Source organism: Henckelia pumila, chromosome 3, assembly GCF_033568475.1.
Source record: "Henckelia pumila isolate YLH828 chromosome 3, ASM3356847v2, whole genome shotgun sequence".
Lineage (NCBI taxonomy): Eukaryota > Viridiplantae > Streptophyta > Magnoliopsida > Lamiales > Gesneriaceae > Henckelia > Henckelia pumila.
Genome location: NC_133122.1, coordinates 50,860,947 through 50,881,843, shown reverse-complemented (window position 1 = coordinate 50,881,843; position 20,897 = coordinate 50,860,947). Strand labels below are relative to the sequence as shown.

Sequence of the window (20,897 nt, the reverse complement as noted above, 5' to 3'; positions counted from 1 at the left end):
TCTGCGTTGCTGGTTTGTTCAGTTATAGCCGTTATGCCGTCGGTTTGAGTTTTGGAGATTTCGAACCGTTTTTGAGTTATGAACTTGGCTTGTAAGTTGATCGTGGTTATTGATCAATCATCTCTTGTATCTGAACAGATTCGTTTGGAGTTTTCAAGCCCTGAGTTAACAGCTGTTTGATCGTTTCAAAGATTTGAACGAAGAACGGTATAAAGAGTTTACCTTGAACCATTACCTTGTTGTTGTATAGATTGGTTAGACTTTGATACAATCCCTTTGTAGCGTATCCAGACTTGGGAGCTACTGCATTGAAAGGTAAAAGCAGTCATCGTAGCGGGATAGCATACTCGGGACTGTGGTTCTCGAGTTTTCCCTTTTGAAATCACATACTTGCATCTACACTCGTTCTAGCATGAGGAACTTGTGTTTTGTTGTTTTGATTGAGCGTTTGTATATGGCTATGTTTTATGTTTCTGTTATGCATTCATCTTGAGCCAATCTTGTTTTCAGCGGGCAGAACCGCCTTTTTTTTTTAGACGTTTGGGAACTATGATTGAGTGGCCTAGGTCGTAGTCGTTTCACCTAGTGCTAGCATACTCATTATAGTTGCTCAAAGTCTAGAGGAGTGGGATACGTGGCACCACCTCGATTGGGTGATTCGGTGTGTCATTACGTAATCTCACCCTCGGGATCCCAAAAGCACAACAGCAATCCCTCGTTATCAGATTTGATATCCCGGTTTAAAGACATGCATTTCATTACGTTGTTATTGAATTCGTTGTTACATTAAAAGCATGTTTATTGTTGCTTTTACTTGGAATGTCGTTCTCACCGGTTATCTGGCTGTTGCTTTGTTTTGTATGTGTACTTGGCAACAGGTGGGGCATGATCAAGTTAGAAGAGGCATGGTTAGCTTCAAGAGGGAGAGCTAGTAGTGAGACTCGGTTTAGAAGTCAAGTTAACATGTCTACCTAGTGATTTTGGAACATGTTTAGATAACGAACTTCATTATTATGTTGTATTGTCATGCAAGCTTTGCCGTGTTATTATCGTTGTATGTCCTACTTTGGAGTAGTTGTTAAACACTAGCACTTCATGTATTGATTGGAGGTTTTGTGTTTGTAATGCATGCTTTCGAGTTGATGCATTGGATTAGCTTTTAGCTTGAGTTGCTATGCATTTTTCTGCTGTTCTGTTTCTGCTGTAGGAGGGCGCCCGAGCTGCATTTTTTAGCAGCCCGAGCGCACCCCTTTCCGTGTATTCCAGTAGCGCCAAGGAGTAGGGCGCGCTCGAGCGGCAGTTTATGGCCGCCCGAGCGCGGCCCCTTTAAAAAAAAAAAAATTTTTTTTTGTTTTGGCTTTGCTTTTAGTTCTTGGATCCTGTATGCTTAATTATTGTTTACTCCTTAATTAGATGTTTAGAACCGAGGTCTCACATATCTCCACGCTTCAGTCATTTTATTCGTGGGCGTGAGAGGGGTGTGTTGGTGTGGGGACCTCGGGTGCTAATCAAATCTTATAGGGCGATTAATAACTAAAAAATAGTTAATCTGCAATACCGGACAATTGGCGACGCAAAATCTTACATTTGGCGACGCAAAAACACGTCGCAAAAAGATCAACAAATTTTTTATTTTTTTTTAAAACCTGACGCGCGGGCGCGCCTAAGGCTCGGGCCAAGGCACTCAAAGTGCCTTGGTTAGGCGCGGGCGCGCCTCCTGGCTGAGCGGGCGCGCCTAGGCCTCGGGTACCACTCCTAAACAGCTGAAAAATAAAGGTTTTGCCCCTGTTTTGAATCTCAAACACCATCTAACATTTCAAACATGATTCATGCTTCAAAATCTAAACAAAATCATGCATAACCATGAGCTAATCAAGCAACAAAACATGGAACTTGATATACAACCCACAAGATCTTACATCCTCTTGTTCTTGACCAACATACATATCTATATGTTCAAAAGTTCCAAGTACTAGACAAACTCAAGTTCAAGATACAAAGGTTGACATCAACTCTACTACTTATACCCGAAATCACCACATGCTAATCTCTCTCTCGAGCTATTCTTGTCGCTTCTGACCAGCTTCTGCCCCACCTATTGCCATGCACACATAAAAAACAAAGCAATAGCCGGATAACTCTGGTGAGAATAAATTCCAGTATAAACAACATAAAGCGCAAGATAATAAAAGTGAATGCAATGCATATGTCAAAAGAAGCTATCAATCTGATATCAATAGGATATTGGTTCTTGGGATCCCCAGAAAATAAAATCTTCAACGAACACCAACTCACCCAATCGAGGTGAAGTCAAATAATTTATTTCCTCTGACTTTGGTGCAACTATAGTGAGTCTTCTGGCTCTGGAAGTAAGTCTACATTCCGTGCCACTCAACTACAGCCCTCCAAACATCATATGCACTCTAGGCTTTTCAACCCTCTGTGCTTGTCAGGCTGGAGTTCAAGATGAATGCAACATAATCTGTATGCATTAAAGACTATAAACTATCTTGAACATATAAGCACATAAGCACACAAAGCATCAAATTCATCTAAATCACATAGAATACAAACTCAAACAAGTATGTGATTAACAAGGGAATACTCGAAACAATAGCTATTTCGAGCGTTCTATCCCATCTGGATTAGCTGTCATTTATACCTTTCGATGTCAAGTCTGAAAGTACTTCAAATATGCAATTAAATCAATGAGAATTCATATCAAAAGGCTGCTCAACTTTCAACTCAAACTTCAATTGCAAAAGGCTTCAAACCTTCTTGACTTCTTCGCCGATTCAATTCCGGATTCTCGAATTCGAATACGTCAATAACAAAGCTGTAATGAAGTGTTTGGAATCATAAACATCAACTTCCAAATCCATTTCAACATAGCTAGGTAAGCAAGGTTAAACTTGTACAAATTCTGAAACCGGCGGCGTAACGGCTAAAAACCGGCAACCGAATTAATATCACAATCAATATACCAAGCTATTCTCATCATAATATTCATCATATCAACATGTATATACACATCCAACACAAAATCAGAATTGACAGGGTTTCAACTTTGCTTCCTAAAATCATAAGAAATCCAATCGACAGTCTTTTTCCGAACTGTTTGCGAATACATAATCGGTACAGCTCATATATGCATATATCTAAAAATCATGAATTTCCATCTTCAACATAAAAATAAAATCTGAGAAAAGTGAATGAAACTTGTACCAAAACTTAGCTCTCTGAGCGGTGATCGCAGATATATATTTATCTCGAATTTCTGACGGCCGGATCACATATTATCGAAGCTTTTGTGGTTGAAAAATCTAAAAATGGCGTTTTGGAACCCTTCAGCCGTGTTCTCTGCCTTTGTTTCGTGTAAGATGATGGAATAAGGGTCAAAATAGATATATATATATATAAGCTATTTTGCTATTTAGTCCCTGAACTTTTGACTACTTGCAATTCAGTCCCCGAAAAAGAGATTTAATTCAATTTCAATCCTTATTCATTTAAGAATATTAGAATTTAATTCTAAACTCTAAATATTCCCAAATTAAATATTCTCGGATTAAAATTAAATAATCCCGGGCCTTACATTTCTCCCCCACTAAGGCATGAGTTCGTCCTCGAAATCATAAGCAAGCTGTATAGACAATCTGTATACGCATAACATAATGAAATAACAGAAAGCAGAATAAGAACTCACATCAATGGAACAACTCTGGAAATCTCTGTCTCATATCTGACTCAGTCTCCCAAGTCGCTTATTCTGTGCCATGTCGACTCCACTGAAATTTGACTAGCTGAATTGTCTTGTTTCTGAGCTATTTTTCTTTGCGATCAAGAATCTGAATAGGCTGCTCAAAAGAACTGAGAGTCTCGTCAAGTTCAGCTTCATCAGGCTGAAGAATATGGAAAGAATCAGGCTGATACTTCCGCAACATAGAGACATGGAATACGTCATGAATACCAGACAAAGATAAGAGCGAGTCGATAAGCAAGATCGCCTATCTTCTCGATAATCTCATAAGGATCGATAAAACGTGGAGATAATTTTCCTCTCTTGCCAAATCGAACTGTACCTCTAAATGAAGAAATATTCAAGAAAACTCTGTCTCCCTGATCAAAAGATAAAGGTCGTCGTCTGATATTCACATACTTTGCTTGTCTGTCCTGAGCTGTTTTCATTCTTTTATGTATAAGCTTTACCTTTTCAGTCATTGCTCTGATCATATCTGGTCCAACATCTGGTACATCTGAGATATCATCCCAATACAACGGTGATCTACATTTCTTTCCGTACAGTGCTTCAAAAGGAGCCATCTCAATGCTAGTCTGATAGCTGTTATTATAAGAAAATTCTGCAAGTGGTAATGAATCTTGCCAACTAGTACCAAAATCTAGTACTACAGCTCTCAACATATCCTCAAGTGTCTGGATAGTCCGCTCTAACTGTCCGTCTATTTGAGGATGATAAGCTGTACTCAGATGCAATTGAGTACCAAGAGCTTGTTGCAAGCTATGCCAAAAGTGTGATGTAAATCTAGGGTCTCGATCTGAAACAATAGATTTAGGCACACCATGTAATCTTACCACTTCTTTGACGTAGATTTCTGCCATCTGATCATGTCTGTACGTCATTCTGTACGGAATGAAACATGCTGATTTCGTCAAACGATCAATAATCACCCAAATAGCATCGCACCCTCTGGATGAACGTGGTAACTGTGTGACAAAATCCATGGAAATGTGATCCCATTTCCATTCTGGAACTGATAGACTCTGCAATAGACCACCTGGCTTCTTCCGTTCAGCTTTTACCTGTTGGCAATTCAAACATCTGGATACAAATTCAGTCACATCTGACTTCATCTGTTTCCACCAATACTGCATTTTCAAATCATTATACATTTTTCTGCCACCAGGATGAATGCTGAATCTATTGCTGTGAGCCTCTTTCAAGATCTGCTGTTTCAAATCTAAAACATCTGGAACAACAAGTCTGTTATTCACATATAACACAGCATCAACACTGACCTGATATTCAGATTGATGTCCAGATCTGACCATAGCAATCGAATTCTGAATATTCGGATCCTCTTTCTGTGCTTCTTTGATTCTCATTAGCAGTTCTGGCTCAGCTTTTATAGCATAAACACGAATAGGCTGTATATCTGTTTCAAATACTAATCCAGAAATACAACAATCTTCCACCAATTGAGATACTCTTATCGTAGATAAGGATAATGAACATACCTTTCTACTTAAGGCATCTGCAGCTGCATTGGATTTTCCTGGATAATATTTGATCTCACTGATAGTTATGTTTTTATTGAATTTGTTAGTGTCATTTTGTTGTCGTTTTGCATTTGTTTACATGTTTTATTGTTGCATTTTGTTCGTATTGCATTTTCCGTGTTTGCATGATTGGTTTCTCGTTTTTGTGGTTAGGTCGCATATTTTGGCGGACTAGGACGGAACTTTGGAGGCATGAAAGTGCTGGAATTTCTGAAGATTTTTTCAGCCGCTCGATCCGCAGTTCTTTACCGATCGAGCGGGCGCCTTTTTGATGAAAACAGTAACTTTGGGATTTTTCCAGCCGCTCGATCTGCAATATGTTACCGATCGAGCGGCGCATGTGTTTTGAAGGTAGTAGGTTAGGGATTTTTGGCTCGCTCGATCCGCAAGATGTTGCCGATCGAGCGGGCATCGCTATCCGGGAAGAATTTTATATTTTTGGAAACTTTGTTATTTTAGACTCTAGGCTTTATTAAGATTTTAATTCCATTTTAGGGAGATTATTATCAGATTGTGGAAAAATTCTCTTGGAGGCTAGGTTTTGTTCTTCAATTTTCTCTCAAGTTTTCTTCTTTTCTTTGAATTATTCTTGAATTTTCATGAATCGTTGTGGCTAAGTTTTAATACTTGGTTGAGGGAGACGAAACCTTGATATATTTTATTCATAAGATTCGATTTGTAATGTTTAATCCTTGTTAAGTATCAATATTTGATTTGGTTTATTTCATGTTTGTATGCGAGATTTTTAGGATTGGCCATCTTAGGATTTTGTTTTGCAAGCTATAGCTAAATTAGAATTCAAATCCGTAATTGTTTGAATAATCTAATTTGCGAAGCAACTACGTTTGATATTTTCTGCTGTTGAATTTATTAAATTGTAGGATCAATTATTGACTAGGCTAAATACAAACGCTGGTGTTTGTGTTGTCTAGGTTCGTCAGTTTTACTAGTTTGAATGCTACCGTGGATTTAAATCTAGATTGTTGTTATCTGGGTTAATTTATTGGTAAGGGTTAATCTAGAATGTTGTTTTCTAATTAACTAAAATTAAGGTGAAACAGGAATTCGATTTTCAATGACGAATATTTAATAGGATTAATTATTTTTAGGGAATCGATGATTGAATGAATGAATATCAAGGGTGTAGTCGACTGATATCAAGTCTCGTCTCTTATTGATTTCTCCAGTTTAATTTTCAATCTTGCATGATAGTGATAATTTGAATATTTAATTGCTTAAATTTCTTAGTAGTTAGTCCAAACTTCAAAACCCCTTTTTATTTATTTAGAACGCATTAAATTTACCTTTTCTCGTGGGAACGATCCCTACTCACACTACTACATTTTTTAGTGATTATCTGATTGAGTCGGGTAATTTGGGCGTGACACGATCAAGCGCTACCAAATTTTGGCGCCATTGCCGGGGAACGGTGTTAATTTTTTGTGTTCTTTTTCTTTCTTTTTTGTTATATTTTGTTTAATCTTACTCTCTTCTCTTTTCTTTGTTTCTAGTTCTCTCTAGTTCATGCTTTCAGGTGATTTTGCTGAAGAAGACTTTCTCTACGATCCGGAGATTGAAAAAACTTTGCATAGGCGAAGGAGAGAACTCCGAAGGCAACAACAAGAAGCCGCTGCTCGAGCTGCTTTTCCAGAAGAAGATATGGCTGCCAATGCTAACCCGAGTCTAAGACAATTGGGCACTCCTGACCCCAATCAACAACCTTTATGCATTACTTTTCCTATATTAGAAAATAATGCAACCTTAAGTCTGGATTAATTCACTTACTACCTTCCTTTCATGGTCTTGCAAGTGAGGATCCTAATAAAAAACTTGATGGAATTTCACGTGGTCTGCACGAGTATGAAACCCCATGGAGTAACAGAGGAGCAGATTCAGCTGAGAGCTTTTTCTTTCTCTTTGAAGAGTACTGCTAAGGATTGACTATACTACTTGCCCTCTGGGTCTATCACAACTTGGACAGAGATGAAAAGAACTTTCCTGGAGAAATACTTTCCAGCCTCTAGAGCTGCAAACATCCGGAAAGAAATCTATGAAATCAAACAATACTCCGGGGAATCACTGCATGAATACTGGGAGCGGTTCAAGAAGCTTTGTGCTAGCTGTCCGCAACACTAGATAAGTAAAAATCAATTAATACAATTTTGCTATGAAGGTTTGTTACCTCATGACAGGAGTATGCTAGACGCAGCCAGTGGAGGAGTTTTTGTGGATAAAACTCCGGTACAAGCGAGGAATCTGATAGAGAATATGGCTGCCAATTCTCAACAATTTGGCACCATCAGGAATGAGCATGTACAAAAGAAGAACAACGAGGTAAATGTCTCTTCCCTTGAGCAACAATTAATTGAATTGATGTCTCTTGTGCGTCAGATGGCTGTAGGAAATGGACAGACTGCAAAGGCATGTGGAATTTGTGCTGCAGTGGGACACGCTACTGATATGTGTCCCACACTTCAAGAAGATTCGGTTGAACAGGTCAATGCTACTAGAGGATTTCCTGGACCACCACAGCGGAAATATGATCCTTATTCCAACACATACATTCCTGGTTGAAAGGATCATCCGAATCTGAGATATGAAAACCCTCAAGCAAATCAATCGGGGACTCAAGCACCACCGCACAATCAAACTTATAGGCCGCCGTATCCTCAACAGCAGCAGCGTCCTCAAATTCCAAATCCGGGTGAGTTTCTTGAAAATATCGTTAAAGATCTTGCTACTAACACTGTAGCTTTTCAACAGGAAACCAGAACAAGTATTTAAAACTTGAATACCCAAATGGGACAGCTCGCCACCGCCATCAATAAGCTGTAAGCACAGCACTCCAATGCTTTACCATCTCAGACAATTCCGAACCCAAGAGAAAATGCAAGTGCAATTACTTTAAGGAATGGAAAGGAGTTGAAGATCAAAGAAAAAGAAGTGGAGGCTTCAACCAAGGAGAAGCCACAAGAAGAACCGAAGGCGATTGATGGAGAAGCATCTATGGAAAAAGCGCCAAGAGGTAAGTTTCCTCCCCTTTCTGAATATAAGTCTGTTGCCCCTTTTCCATTAGCACTTAAGGAATCTAGAAAAGATAAAGGGATAAAGTATCTTTATGAAACTTTTCGTAGATGTGAGGTGAATATTTCGTTGTTAGATGTCATTAAGCAGGTACTCGATACGCAAAGTTTTTGAAGGAATTGTGCACAGCAAAGAGGAAGCAGACACTGAAGGGTTGTCAAAAAGTGGAACTTGGTGAGAATGTATCTGCTGTGATCCAACAAAAATTTCCCGCAAAATGCAAGGATCCAGGTATGTTTTCTATCCCATGCACTATAGGGAATGTTAAACTTGAGAAGGCCATGCTGGATCTAGGAGCATCAATCAATGCTATGCCATATTCTATCTATGCATCCTTGAAACTTAGTCCATTGAACAAAACTGGAATTGTTATTCAGTTAGCGGATAGGTCTAATGCATACCCTAGGGGAGTAGTGGAGGATGTGTTAGTGAAAGTAAATGAATTAGTGTTTCCTGCAGATTTTTATGTGCTAGACATGGAAAACGGTGATCATAATAGTCCTATTTTATAAGGCAGACCATTCTTGAAAACGTCCGTGACTAAAATTGATGTTCACAGTGGCACACTTACTATGGAATTTGATGGCGAGGTTGTGAAATTTAATATTTATGATGCTATGAAATTTCCTGATAGTGATGATTGTGTGTTTTCTGTTGATATTGTGGATTACTTGGCACAAGATTATTGTGAGCATGCAGGAAAAGATGATCTAGAGGTGGCTATTATTGCACCCATTCAGCAGAATGATGGATTTGGATTCAGCGAGGAAGTGAAGGAGATTGAGGAAATTCTGAATAGTTCGCCTGAGCTACCTCAGTCAAGTAATGTCTCTTACATATCTTTACCAATCTATAACACTAGGCGTCTTACATCTATTTTGCAGGCACCAGTGGTTGAACTAAAGACACTTCCAAACCATCTTAAGTATGTTTTCCTTGGTGAAGGAGAAATATTACCAGTCATAATCTCCAATAGTTTGGAAGCCGACCAAGAAGAACAACTAGTCAAGGTACTACAAGAGCACAAGACTGCTATTGGATGGACTATAGCAGACATCAAGGGAATTAGCCCGTCCACATGCATGCACCGAATTTTGATGGAGGATGGAGCAAACCCCTCACGTCAACCGTAGAGGAAGTTGAATCCACCGATGATGGAGGCGGTCAAGGCTGAAATTTTGAAACAACTTGAAGTTGGAGTCATCTACCCAATTTCTGACAGTCAGTGGGTCAGCCCAGTACAAGTAGTACCCAAGAAAACCGGGATAACCGTGGTGAAAAACAAGGATGATGAATTGGTTCCCACCCGCATTCAAAACGGGTGGAGGGTTTGTATAGATTATAGGAAGTTAAATGCGGGAACCCGAAAGGATCACTTTCCTTTGCCATTTATTGATCAAATGATTGAACGTCTAGCATGCCACCCTTATTATTGTTTTCTTGATGGGTATTCTGGTTATTTTCAGATTTCTATTGCGCCAGAGGATCAAGAAAAGACGACATTCACATGCCCGTTTGGCACCTTTGCGTATCGACATATGCCCTTTGGACTTTGCAATGCACCGGCCACTTTCCAACGGTGTATGGTTATTATTTTTTCGGACTTCATCGAGCATATCTTAGAAGTTTTCATGGATAATTTTACTATCTATGGTGATTCATTCGAATATTGTGTGTCTAACCTTGCACTTGTCCTTAAAAGGTGTGTCGAAACCAACTTGGTTTTAAATTCTGAAAAATGGCATTTTATGGTTAGGCAAGGTGTTTTATTGGGTCATGTCGTTTCATCTAAGGGAATAGAGGTAGATAAGGCTAAAATCGATATCATTCAGTCTCTCCCTTATCCCACATGTGTGCGGGAAGTGCATTCTTTTCTTGGCCATGCAGGTTTCTACAGGAGATACATTCAGGACTTCGCCAAGATAGCATCCCCCATGTGCAAGCTGTTGCAAAAAGATATTCCGTTTGAGTTTGATGCACCATGCAAAACATATTTTGATCAACTCAAAGATTCCTTGACATCTGCACCGATAATCCAGCCACTGGATTGGAGCAAGCCATTCGAGATCATGTGTGATGCCAGTGACTATGCAGTTGGCGCTGTTTTAGGACAAAAAGTTGGGAAAGCATCGCATGCTATATACTACGCTTCGCGTATCCTGAACGATGCCCAACGAAACTACTCCACCATTGAAAAGGAGCTTTTAGCTGTGGTCTTTGCATTAGAAAAATTTCGCTCTTATTTACTTAGTACTAAGGTTATTGTTTACTCTGATCATGCAGCTCTTCGTTTTCTGATGGCGAAGAAGGAGGCAAAGCCAAGGCTGATCCGATGGATACTACTTATGAGCAAATTTGATGTAGAAATCAAAGACAAAAGAGGGACCGAGAATCAAGTCGCTGACCACTTGAGTCGCCTAGTTCATGTTGATGAGGAGCTGAATTTGCGAGAAGAATTTCCTGATGAGCAATTATTTTCAGCAAGCGCCGAATTACCCTGGTACGCAAACATTGTGAATTATTTAGTTACTAATGGGTTTTCCTTTGAATTTTCAAGGGCGAAAAAGGACAAGGTGAGGAGCGATGCGAAATATTATGTGTGGGATGATCCATACTTGTGGAAACACTGCGCTGATCAAGTCATACGACGATGTGTACCCGCGAGCGAGGTAATCCCTATCCTCACATTTTGTCATTCTTATGCATGCGGTGGCCACTTCGGAGCGAAAAGGACATCAAGAAAGGTGTTGTACAGCGGATTTTTCTGGCCTTCCTTATTTCGAGACGCATACCTGTTCTGTAAGTCGTGCGCTCAATGCCAAAAGACAGGTAACATCTCCCAACGAAAGGAGATGCCCCAACAACCTATTCTAGTTTGTGAGATCTTTGATGTTTGGGGCATCGACTTCATGGGACCTTTTCCAAGTTCATATGGGTTTATCTATATATTACTTGCTGTGGACTATGTCTCGAAATGGGTGGAAGAAAAGGCCACCCATACTGACGATTCTCAAGTTGTTGCAGAGTTTATCAAGCATAACCTTTTTTCTAGGTTTGGAATTCCAAGAGCCCTCATCAGTGATAGAGGTACACACTTCTGCAACCGAATTGTGGCGAGTTTGCTTAAAAAGTACCATGTGACGCACAGGATCTCCACTGCATATCATCCACAATCCAACGGTCAAGCTGAGGTTTCGAACAGAGAGATCAAATCTATCCTTGAAAAGACCGTGAATCCTACTAGAAAGGATTGGAACTTGCGTTTGGATGATGCCTTGTGGGCGTATAGGACCGCATTCAAGACACCGATTGGAATGTCTCCATATTGTCTAATTTTTGGAAAACCTTTTCATCTGCCAGTGGAATTGGAGCCGCCGCTCGATCTTATACCGACTTCACCGGGCTCTTTGTCAATGACGCCGCTCGTGATTGTTACATCACCGCCAAGGTAAATCGTTCCCCCATTCCTGAACGCGGCTTTGAGTTAGAATTAGGCTATCCTGATATTGTTGGGACTATTCACGAGCGGGGTTGGACAAAATTCTGCGAGCCACCTCCTCCAGCTGTAGTACCGATTGTTCGTGAATTTTATGCGAATGCAGCAGAAAGGACGGATAGCAAGGCGGTTGTTAGGGGGAAACTGATTTCTTTTTTGCCCCATGAGTTGAATGCTTTGTATGAAATACCGGAGTGGACGATTCTCTCTATCAAAGCCTGCAAGCCGGCCCGAATTTGGATGAGTTGCTTGAACAACTGGCTTACCCTGGAGCTACATGGGTTGACCCAGTTTTCGTCGTGAACTTCAAGGAGCATTTCCTACGTGTGCTTCCTGCCTCTTGGTATGCTTTTGTGACTCGGCTTCTGATGCCGATTTTACATTCTAGCGAGGTCAATCTTGAGCACGCTCTTCTCCTATACGCGCTTGATATGGGATGGACAATTAATGTGGGGTGCGTCCTTCATAGCGAGATCCACCGGTCGATCCATAATGTCGCAGTGGGCCTCTACTTTCCCATGATCATCTCTTTTCTATGCATACGCACCGAAGTTGTCATTCGTAATGATGAAGAGTGGTTGCAGCCTAAGCGACCACTCGACGCCGCTTTTATCGAAGCCAAGAGGGTGTATCGTGTTAAGCATTTTATGAGGGACGACCACTTTCAACAACCGCCAGCCCTGCCAAGGCCACCTCCACCTCCTCGTCGCTCTCAAGCCGATGCCATCCGTAAGCTCACTACCTACGCCCATCATCAGGATGCATATAATACGGTGGCGGCTCATAATTCGCAAGCTATGGATGCTTTATTGCGAAATCTCACATTGCACTTTGGTCTTGATCCAAATTCCATTCCGGCTGCTCTGCCATATCCGCCGCCTTTCCCGTTCTAGTATGCCGCTCCTGTCCTTCCTCCGGAGGCTGAAGAGGAAGACGCCGCCGACCTTTAAACCAGGGGAGTTCCGTTTTCATTTTTTGCATCTCATTCTGTTTAGTTGTTTGTTCATATTTTGTCTTGTAATGCATAGAGGACAATGCTTAGGTTCAGTGTGGGGGGTTGCATGGTATGCATTTTTTTATGCATTTTGTTTCCTTTGTTTGTATTGCATGTTTCTTGTGTTATGCATCGTATTGTTGTTGTTGTGGTTTATGTTGTCAAAATGCATAAGTTGAGGATGAGTTATCTGCCTATGATGAGATAGTTGAAAAATTATGATTTTTTTTGAAAAAATTTACTCTTGATGGGATATGAAAAACCGTAGGTTGATTGTTGAATATTTTTAAGCACACATGTTTAACCAGTGAAGTGTAGTGATGTATTAGATTTTGTGGATGACTGTTGGACCATTGCATGATAATAGGTGTTTGTGGAATTTGATAGTGCTTGAATCTTGATTTTATTTTATATGGCATACAGTTTCTTGGGCGCACCTTAAAATTTTTTGTTTTATGAAAAAGAGAAACAAATTTTTTGAAAACCAATTAACTCCATCCGGGTTGCGAGCGAGATGTTTGAAATCCTATTCATCTTGTTTGTGGCTAAGTATGCGGATTACATATGGTTATTCTTTTGACAAAATAATATAACAATTCCATCCGGGCGTGAGATGTGAATGAAATTCTATTCTCTATTTCATAGCTAAGTTTGCGGACCTAATGGGATTGTAGTTCCATCCGGGCTATAGACGAGGGGATTGAAATACGAATCCTATCTAGTTATAGCTAAGTTTGCGGGTAATTATTGGGATTTTTTTTAAAAAAATGTCGGGTGAACAATCCGACGGTGCGTAATTATTCTCAAGGCAGTTGTGTTGTGTTGAAAGATTGTTGGGAGGAGAGTTCTTGATGGTGAGGCTTACACTGAATTGTTATAGGTCGGCGAACAGTCTTGAAACTTTGTCTTTTGAAATTGCATGTAGCTGGGGTAACATGACACACACACACGTTCGCATTCGAATGAAGGTATATCATTGATGATTGAGAGTAGCTATGAACTTGTTTTAAATATAAGTGGTATTCTCTGAGGCTATATTATTGCATAATTCTCCTTACTTATGTGTTTGTTTTCTTTCATTTTGTTTTGCATGACTTACTCGAGGGCGAGTAAGGGTTAAGTGTGAGGGAGTTTGATAGTTATGTTTTTATTGCATTTGTTAGTGTCATTTTGTTGTCATTTTGCGTTTGTTTACATGTTTTATTGTTGCATTTTGTTCGTATTGCATTTTCCGTGTTTGCATGATTGGTTTCTCTTTTTTGTGGTTAGGTCGCATATTTTGGCGGACTATGACGGAACTTTGGAGGCATGGAAGTGCTGGAATTTCTGAAGATTTTTTCAGCCGCTCGATCCGCAGTTCTTTACCGATCGAGCGGGCGCCTTTTTGATGAAAACAGTAACTTTGGGATTTTTCAGCCGCTCGATCCGCAATATGTTACCGATCGAGCGGCGCATGTGTTTTGAAGGCAGTAGGTTAGGGATTTTTGGCTCGCTCGATCCGCAAGATATTGCCGATCGAGCGGGCATCGCTATCCGGGAAGAATTTTATATTTTTAGAAACTTTGTTATTTTAGACTCTACGCTTTATTAAGCTTTTAATTCCGTTTTAGGGAGATTATTATCAGATTGTGGAAAAATTCTCTTGGAGGCTAGGTTTTGTTCTTCAATTTTCTCTCAAGTTTTCTTCTTTTCTTTGAATTATTCTGGAATTTTCATGAATCGTTGTGGCTAAGTTTTAATACTTGGTTGAGGGAGATGAAACCTTGATATATTTTATTCATAAGATTCGATTTGTAATGTTTAATCCTTGTTAAGTATCAATATTTGATCTGGTTTATTTCATGTTTGTATGCGAGATTTTTAGGATTGGCCATCTTAGGATTTTGTTTTGCAAGCTATAGCTAAATTAGAATTCAAATCCGTAATTGTTTGAATAATCTAATTTGCGAAGCAACTACGTTTGATATTTTCTACTGTTGAATTTATTAAATTGTAGGATCAATTATTGACTAGGCTAAATACAACCGCTGGTGTTTGTGTTGTCTAGGTTTGTCAGTTTTACTAGTTTGAATGCTACCGTGGATTTAAATCTAGATTGCTGTTATCTGAGTTAATTTAATGGTAAGGGTTAATCTAGAATGCTGTTTTCTAATTAACTAAAATTAAGGTGAAACAGGAATTCGATTTTCAATGACAAATATTTAATCGGATTAATTATTTTCAGGGAATCGATGATTGAATGAATGAATATCAAGGGTGTAGTCGACTGATACCAAGTCTCGTCTCTTATTGATTTCTCCAGTTTAATTTTCAATCTTGCATGATAGTGATAATTTGAATAATTAATTGCTTAAATTTTTTAGTAGTTAGTCCAAACTTCAAAACCCCTTTTTATTTATTTAGAACGCATTAAATTTACCTTTCCTCGTAGGAACGATCCCTACTCACACTACTACATTTTTTAGTGATTATCTGATTGAGTCGGGTAATTTGGGTGTGACACGATCAAGCGCTACCAAATTTTGGCGCCGTTGCCGGGGAACGGTGTTAATTTTTTGTGTTCTTTTTCTTTCTTTTTTGTTTTATTTTGTTTAATCTCACTCTCTTCTCTTTTCTTTGTTTCTAGTTCTCTCTAGTTCATGCTTTCAGGTGATTTTTCTGAAGAAGACTTTCTCTACGATCCGGAGATTGAAAGAACTTTGCATAGGCGAAGGAGAGAACTCCGAAGGCAACAACAAGAAGCCGCTGCTCGAGCTGCTTTTCCAGAAGAAGAGATGGCTGCCAATGCTAACCTGAGTCTAAGACAAATTGGCACTCCTGACCCCAATCAACAACCTTTATGCATTACTTTTCCTACATTAGAAAATAATGCAACTTTTGAGCTTAAGTCTGGATTAATTCACTTACTACCTTCCTTTCATGGTCTTGCAGGTGAGGATCCAAATAAACACTTGATGGAATTTCACGTGGTCTGCACGAGTATGAAACCCCATGGAGTGACAGAGGAGCAGATTCAGCTGAGAGCTTTTCCTTTTTCTTTGAAGAGTGCTGCTAAGGATTGACTATACTACTTGCCCTCTGGGTCTATCACAACTTGGACAGAGATGAAAAGAACTTTCCTGGAGAAATACTTTCCATCCTCTAGAGCTGCGAAAATCCGAAAAGAAATCTATGGAATCAAACAATACTCCGGGGAATCACTGCATGAATACTGGGAGCGGTTCAAGAAGCTTTGTGCTAGCTGTCCGCAACACCAGATAAGTGAAAATCAATTAATACAATTTTGCTATGAAGGTTTGTTACCTCATGACAGGAGTATGCTAGACGCAGCCAGTGGAGGAGTTTTTGTGGATAAAACTCCTGTACAAACGAGGAATCTGATAGAGAATATGGCTGCCAATTCTCAAAAATTTGGCACCATCAGGAATGAGCATGTACAAAAGAAGAACAACGAGGTAAATGTCTCTTCCCTTGAGCAACAATTAATTGAATTTACATCTCTTGTGCGTCAGATGGCTGTAGGGAATTGAGAGACTGCAAAGGCATGTGGAATTTGTGCTGCAGTGGGACATGCTACTGATATGTGTCCCATACTTCAAGAAGATTCGGTTGAGCAGGTCAATGCTACTGGAGGATTTTCTGGACCACCACAGCGGAAAAATGATCCTTATTCCAACACATACATTTCTGGTTGGAAGGATCATGTAGTGACCCTGCATGGAATCACCTACTAACTGGCAACTAATAGCATGCATTAAACTTAATACAGCAAAATACTTAACAGAGTAAAAACGTGCGGAAACATAATTCATAATTTACATATCAGCTTAGTAAATAATCCAGGCTTAATACTGTAGTGATACAACCAAATCGAAAACTTAAACAGTAAACATTATACAGCTATATCGAATCCTGCTGTATAATAAAATCCTCAAGGCTCCTGCTCCCTAGTCCTGCCTTGAACTACCAGCTCCGTCCATCCTGCAACCTGCCCCATGGAATAGGGTGTCCAAGATAACAACTAGGACGTGAGCGCTAACGCCCAGTACATAAACATGAGTACACGTAAATATATGATGCATGCAACATGATGACTGGTAACGGGTCATCCAAAAATCATGCTCAGTACTGGCGCCACATGAGTGCTGCCACCGCACGGATCAAACTCTGGGTGCAACCACACTCGTCTAGTACACCAGAGTAGACAGACATAAATGCCCCCGCCGTCGCAGTACTCTCAGTGACAGACTATCGAGTATAGAGCTGAGCGGCTCTATAGTTAGGTATAACAAGGTATAGGCTCAACGTGTATATGCACATGACATATGAGTATAAAAAACGGTAAAGCATACATCATGCCATATAATAATGCCAAATAAATGCAACATATAAACATGTATACTCGCTGGCAATCTCGGTCAATGTGTACGTACCTCTAGGCTAGTTTAAGTAAAGTAGGATCCTAGGTTCCAAGCCTATATTCAAAAGTTCACCGTATCACTACATAAATTCTATAAGCCTTAACTAAGCTAATAAGTACTCCCAAAACTTAAATAGATTCCCGGACCATACCTTCGTCTGTAGTTAGCCCTTTGAAGTCGCTAGTCCCGGATGACTATAACCACAGCTTCCTGGCTAGGATCGGAACTTCCGATTTCGGGATCGGAGCTTCCGATCCAGCTCATTGCGTGCATGCAAGACACGCCAGGATCGGAACTTCCGATCCGACGATCGGAGCTTCCGATCTGCTCTATGTTCAACACTTGTCAAAACTCGCGGCTGAGTCATTGGGCAAAGCTGGCAGCCGGAGATCGGAACTTCCGTTCCAGGATCGGAGCTTCCGATCTCGGTGCTTCCGATGAGCTTCCGAAGTGGCTGGGATCGGAGCTTCCGATCCGGCCCAAATTCAAAAACCCAAATTCTCTTCCGAAGTCCAATAACACTCCGAAATTGATTAATTACCAATCCTTAATCATGTTTAACATATTATTATCTTAAAATGAGTTCTGGGTTACTACATTCTCCCCACCTTTAGATATTTTGTCCGCGAAATAACATCTAAAGACAAATTAAGATAACAATAGGAAACATCAAACCATGTTTTATTACAACAACTGTAATTACATCTTACATGGTAAATCAAAAATACAAAGCAAACAACTCAGGATATTCCGCTTGCATACGACTTTTAGTTTCCCAAGTTGCTTCTTCAACGCCTCGGCGCTGCCACTGTACCATCACAAGTGGTATAGTCTTGTTCCGAAGAACTTTCTCCTTCCTGTCTAGGATACGGATTGGTCGTTCAAAAAAAGACAGATCTGGCTCTAGCTGAATATCAGTAGACTGAATCACATGAGATTCATCAGCTATATACTGTCGAAGTAACGACACATGAAACATATTATGTATACTGGAAAGATTTGGCGGTAAAGCCAAACGATATGCAACATCTCCGATCTTCTCCAGTATCTGGAAAGACCCAATAAAACGAGGAGACAACTTGCCTTTCACACCGAATCTTATCACCTTCCTGAAAGGTGATACTCGGAGAAACACATATTCACCAGGCTCAAACTGAAGTGGCCTGCGGCGAATATTAGCATAACTGGCTTGTCTATCTTGAACAACTTTAATCCTATGCTTGATCAAATCTACCTTGCCTACAATCTGCTGCACCAATTCAGGACCCTCGACTTGTCGTTCCCCGACTTCATCCCAGAATAACGGAGTACGACACCGTCAACCGTACAATGCCTCGAAAGGTGCCATATCAATACTACGATGATAACTGTTATTATAGGAAAATTCGATCAAAGGTAACTGATCCTGCCAAGATAAGCCAAAATCTATGACAGAAGAACGTAGCATATCCTCCAGCGTACGAATCGTACGCTCTTACTGCCCGTCAGTCTCCGGATGATATGCAGTGCTCAAACTCAGAGTGGTACCCAATGCCTCCTGAAAACTACCCCAAAAACGTGAGGTAAATCGTGGGTCTCTATCACTGACTATGCTCACTGGAATCCCATGTAATCGCACTATCTCCTGGATGTATAAACGTGTCATGCGATCATAAGAATACTCCCGGTTATAAGGAATAAAGTGTGCTGATTTCGTCAAACGGTCAACAACGACCCAGATAGCATCACACTGACGTGATGTCATAGGTAAGTGGGTGACAAAATCCATAGTTACGTGCTCCCACTTCCATTTGGGAATCTCAAGATTCTGCAGTAATCCACCTGGTCGTCGATGTTCAGCCTTGACCTGTTGACAAACCAAACATCTCGAAACAAATTGATACACACTCCTCTTCATCCCTTTCCACCAGAATCTAGTTCGCAAGTCCTTATACATTTTCATGCTTCCAGGATGAACTGATAATCGACTCCTGTGAGCTTGAGAAAGAATATCGTTCCTGAGCTCCGCATCATTAGGTACAACCACTCGATTAGATAGGCACAATAAACCATCTGCCTGAAAATGGAATCCAGATGTATTAACTCCATTGGCCAGACGTGCCAAACGTTGAGTCTTAACATTAGATATTTGAGCATCTCTGATCCGAGAATACAATGCTGGCTCAGATAGAATAGTATACAAACGAATCCCATTCCTCCCTTTCTTGTGCTTGAGCGTAAAACTCAATGAACAGCACTCTTGAATCATATGAGATACTTCACTAGTCTGAAGTGCAGAAAGTCTCACCTGCCGACTCAAGGCATCATCAGTAAGATTAACAGAACCTGGATGATATTTGATTTCACAATCATAATCCTTCAGAAGATCCATCCAGCGTCTCTGTCGCATATTTAACTCCGCCTGAGTGAATAAATACTTCAAACTCTTATGATCCGTGAATATCTCAAATTTCTCGCCATAAAGATAATGCCTCCAAATCTTGAGCGCAAATACAATGGCGGCTAACTCGAGATCATGCACTGGATAATTACTCTCATGCGTCTTCAACTGTCGAGAAGCATAGGCAATAACATGTTCATGCTGTGTCAAAACACATCCTAACCCCTGACCAGAGGCATCAGTATAGACAACATAACCTCCTGATCCAGAAGGTAGAGCTAGCACAGGTGCAATAGTAAGACGTCTACGCAGCTCGTGAAATGACTCCTCACAATCCGAGGACCATATGAAGGCAACATCTTTCCGTGTAAGCTGTGTCAAAGGCCTTTCCAACTGTGAAAAATTCTCGATGAACCGACGGTAATATCCCGCTAGACCCAAGAAACTACGAATCTCAGCAACCGTCATCGGTCGAGACCAGTTTAGCACTGCCTCTATCTTACTTGGATCAACAGATAGTCCTTCACTAGAAATCACATGACCAAGAAACACTACCCGATCAAGCCAGAATTCACACTTGCTCAATTTCGCATACAGCTGCTTATCTCGTAACGTCTGTAAAATAATCCTTAGATGTTGTGCATGCTCATCCTTGTTATGAGAATAGACAAGAATATCATCAATGAAGACGATGAAAAATCTATCCAGATATTCTCAAAATATCTGATTCATCAGATTCATAAAGATTGCCGGTGCATTCGTCAAACCGAATGGCATTACCAGAAATTCATAATGCCCGTATCTGGTCCTGAAAGCAGTCGTAGATATATCTGAGTCTCGTACCCGCATCTGATGGTATCCAGATCTCAGATCTATCTTAGAATAAACAGAAGTACCCTGTAGTTGATCGAACAGATCATCAATCCGCGGCAAAGGATACTTATTCTTGATGGTGACACGATTCAACTGCCTGTAATCAATACACAATCGCATCGATCCATCCTTTTTCTTGACAAAAAAAACAGGTGCTCCCCACGGAGAAACACTCGGACGAATATATCCCTTATCAAGCAGATCCTGTAACTGCTGTTTCAATTCCCTCATTTCTGAAGGTGCTAGAAGATAAGGTACTCGGGATATAGGCGTAGTTCCTGGTACTAGATCAATACCAAATTCAACCTCTCGAACTGGAGGAAAACCAGGAATCTCATCAGGGAATACGTC

At 40.3% G+C, this 20,897-nt stretch overlaps 1 pseudogene; it reads left to right on the top strand.

Annotated features, from left to right (window-relative positions):
* LOC140888701 (fructose-bisphosphate aldolase 2, chloroplastic-like) overlaps positions 1-20,897 on the top strand; it is a 48,856-nt pseudogene that overhangs the window by 8,863 nt on the left and 19,096 nt on the right.